The sequence below is a fragment of the Rhinolophus ferrumequinum genome, chromosome 25 (assembly GCF_004115265.2).
Source record: "Rhinolophus ferrumequinum isolate MPI-CBG mRhiFer1 chromosome 25, mRhiFer1_v1.p, whole genome shotgun sequence".
Classification (NCBI taxonomy): Eukaryota; Metazoa; Chordata; class Mammalia; order Chiroptera; family Rhinolophidae; genus Rhinolophus; species Rhinolophus ferrumequinum.
The window spans coordinates 28,515,438-28,519,423 of record NC_046308.1 but is presented as its reverse complement, the minus strand read 5'-3'; the positions used below and the strand labels follow the sequence as shown (position 1 = coordinate 28,519,423).

General features: G+C 40.1%; 1 pseudogene; it reads left to right on the top strand.

Moving 5' to 3' along the window:
- Window positions 1-323: 323 nt before the first annotated feature.
- On the top strand, window positions 324-1,928 carry LOC117017230 (mortality factor 4-like protein 1; annotated as a pseudogene).
- The last annotated feature ends 2,058 nt before the right edge of the window (window positions 1,929-3,986 follow it).

Here is a 3,986-nt window from a genome sequence, read left to right as displayed (position 1 = left end):
AAGGTAATTAAGCGTTGAAAATTGACTGTGGTGATGTTTTGCCAAAAAAATGTATACACATTTTAAGAAAGGAAAGAAAACTATTAAAATTATGCTGATGGTAACCACTTTGAGCACCTCTTGTAATTGCAGAAGTCAAATGTGACTTGTGTTCATCTGTTGTTATTGGTATATATTGAGTATCACAATTTTAATACAATTTTTCCTTTTTAAAATGTGTATACTTTGGCGGAGCTGGGTGGGCTGGAGAGTGGGGGGCGGTAGTGCGAGTGGTGGGAGAAGGAGGAGGCCGCGGCGAATCCCTATAAGCAGGACCGGAAGCCTAAATTCCAGGAGGGTGAGCAAGTGCTGTGCTTTCATGGGCCTCTTCTTTATGAAGCAAAGTGTGTAAAGGTTGACATAAAGGACAAACAAGTGAAATACTTTATACATTACAGTGGTTGGAATAAAAACTGGGATGAATGGGTTCCAGAAAGCAGAGTACTCAAATACGTGGACACCAATCTGCAGAAACAGCCAGAACTTCAAAGGGCAAATCAGGAGCAGTATGCAGAGGGGAAGATGAGAGGGGCTGCTCCAGGAAAGAAGACGTCTGGTCTGCAACAGAAAAATGTTGAAGTGAAAACAAAGAAGAACAAACAGAAAACACCTGGAAATGGAGATGGTGGCAGTACCAGTGAGACACCTCAGCCACCTCGTAAGAAAAGAGCCCGAGTAGATCCTACTGTTGAAAATGAGGAAACATTCATGAACACAGTTGAAGTTAAGGTGAAGATTCCTGAAGAACTAAAACCATGGCTTGTTGACGACTGGGACTTAATTACTCGGCAGAAACAGCTCTTTTATCTTCCTGCCAAGAAGAATGTGGATTCCATTCTGGAGGATTATGCAAATTACAAGAAATCTCGAGGAAACACAGATAACAAGGAATACGCAGTGAAGGAAGTGGTGGTGGGGATAAAGGAATACTTCAACGTGATGCTGGGCACTCAGCTGGTCTACAAATTTGAGAGACCGCAGTACGCGGAGATCCTCGCAGACCACCCTGACGCCCCCATGTCCCAGGTGTACGGGGCGCCGCACCTGCTGAGATTATTCGTGCGAATTGGAGCGATGTTGGCCTATACCCCTCTGGATGAGAAGAGCCTTGCTTTGTTACTGAATTATCTTCATGATTTCCTAAAATACCTGGCGAAGAATTCTGCAACTTTGTTCAGTGCCAGCGACTACGAAGTGGCCCCTCCTGAGTACCACCGGAAAGTTGTGTGAGACGCTTACTTACCCTTGTGTTTGGATCTCTGTAAACATTCTGTTCTTAGTCCTTCTCTTGTACAAATGTTGTACTTTGAAAATGTTTGTGTATAACAGAATTGATGTTTGTTTTCTGTTTGATTTTAAACAGAGAAAATAAAAGGGGTCACAGCTCCTTTTTTCTTTTCTTTTTTCCCCCCTTCATTTCAAAGTTGCTGCCAGTGTATTCAGTGATGGACATCGGAGAGACGTACTGTAGAATGTTCCATCGCCTAGTTGACAAAGCTGCTTTTGAATGCTGGTGGTTCTATTCCTTTGACACTACGCACTTTTATAATACGTGTTACTGCTATATGACAAAATGCTCTGATTCCTAGTGCCAAAGGTTCAAGTCAGTGTATATAACTGAACACACATCCATTTTGTGCTTTTTTTTTAAATGGTGCTTAAAGTAGAGAGCCCATCCTTTGCAAGTCATCCACGTTGTTCCTTAGGCATTTTATCTCTGCTCAGATTGTTGAAGAGTGGTGGCTTGTTTCATGGATTTTGTATTTGTGTCTAATGCACGTTTTAACATGATAGACGCAACGCATTGTGTAGCTACAGTTTTCTGGAAAAGTCAATCTTTTAGGAATTGTTTTTCAGATCTTCAATAAATTTTTTCTTTAAATTTCAAAAATAAAATGTGTATACTTTTTTGGCACCCTCTATATTTGTGAATATACTAAATTTTATTTAATTGTCATTTTAAATAGGTGGGTTTATGATATATGTATTCTATCTCAATAAAGTTATGGGGTGGGGGGGAGAAGTACAGAATTTGACCGGAAGTTTCTGATAGTAAATCAAAAGAATTTCTTTGACTTCCAACATGATCTCTATCTCTCTCTCTCTTTTTCTCTCTCTCTCTCTTTCTCTCATTGGAATTAGGTACTTGATTTCACCAGATATTTGTTTTGTTGTTCCCTTGTTTGCTTTCTATAGCAAGAACTCCCAAACTATTTAAGGAGGAAAAGCGAACTAGAGCAAATTCAACAAGGCACCACTCAAATATACTTTCTGGTCCCCGAAGACCTTGGGTCTTCATGAAACCCTGTTGTATTTTAAGGTGAGAATGGGTGACATTTTAACTATGCAACAGTAAGTTACACTGGACTGATGATATGGGCCAGCGGATACAACTTCTTCAGGAATATGTATATATTTGATAAATATGTGAAAGAGTATTTGATCATACAAGATGTAGGGTGGGGAAGGCTACTAAGTATTGAGTTGGCCGTACTGTTGATTTCTTTGAAAAACAGGAGGAGGCTGGAAATATCAAAGATCAAAGATAGCTCTAGATTAAGAGTTTGTCAAGAAATTCTAAAAAAAAAAAAAAAGGAACATAGTTTGACCTTCCAACTACTAGTTAGAATACAAATGAAGAACACACACAGACTTTGGAGTCAAAGAGATGAGAGCTGTGTGACTTTCCCAAAGCTATTAACTGCTCTGAGCCTTTGCTAACATGATTGAGAATAGACAAAATAATATATTGGATTTGAATGTATTGTTTAGTTTTCCAGGGCAGCAAATCTCTGTGTGTTTATAGGTAGCTCAATGTGTCCAAGTGTGCGAGTGTTGGGAAATTATTTTGAGAGCAGATGAAACATTTTAGCTGAGATGTGTGCACTGAATGAGGTCTGTTTTCTACATCTAGTAGCTTATTTTACCTCAGGAATAAAAGTTGAGGTTTGGACCTTTTTTCTTATTAATGGTCCTCCTAACCCCCAACCCATGCAGTTCCCACAGATTGAAACCAACATGCTCTGGCCCACTGTAGCCTTTCCTATGCTTCAGGAGCCTGAGATATATTAAAACATGGATTTGCTGAAGTCATTTATTCTGCAATTTCCCCAAACACATACTGAATAAAGAAATTCTAAAACTTGTTTTTATGGGCTATTTGTTGTTTCTTCTCTTCCCACACTCCACCCCCCTTTTTAAAACTTAAATGATGACTGAAGTCAGCTCCAAAGTACATAAGTGACGGTGATTTGCTTCTCATATGCAATGTTTTTACTGGCTTTAAAACTAATTTGATCATTCAAAGAGTTGCAAAACCCAACCCTGTAATAGGCAACCCTAAATGGGGGAGGGTGGGCATCCAGAGCTGCTGACTAAGAGAGCACTTCCACCAGGTGTGACTATATTAAAGCCGTATTTCACTTTAATAGGGAAGGACTGGAAGGGGCTTGGGGGAAGGTGGCCCCTCCTGATGCATGGGGCTCCATTTGAGCTAATAAAAGACCACTTAGCTATGAGGGCTAGTTACAATTAAACTGTCTCTAAACAGTTGGTTGCTTGGTAAACATCAGGAGTAGACCAGCTGGAGCTTTTGTAGCTGGGGGAGCTGAGCTCTGCCCCTGCCTCTGGAGCCAGAGTGCAATTCAGTGACCCTTGTAAATCTAACTGTGTAGGAGGTGCTGCTGAATGTACTTTTAGTCCTTTTGTATTCAGCAGAGGACCCACAGCCAAGGTATTGATCTGCCTGCCCTAAAGCTCAGTATAACTTACTCATATCTTTTTCCTTTCTCATGCTATCCTGTTCTCGCAGTTTCAAGGTAATATTAACCTTGTTAAATGATTTGAGGATTGTTCTTTCTATTTCCTGAAACATCTTATAGGGTATGTGTTTATGATTTGAGTCTTTAATTGAACTCACTATACAACCTGAGAACAGGGACTTTGCT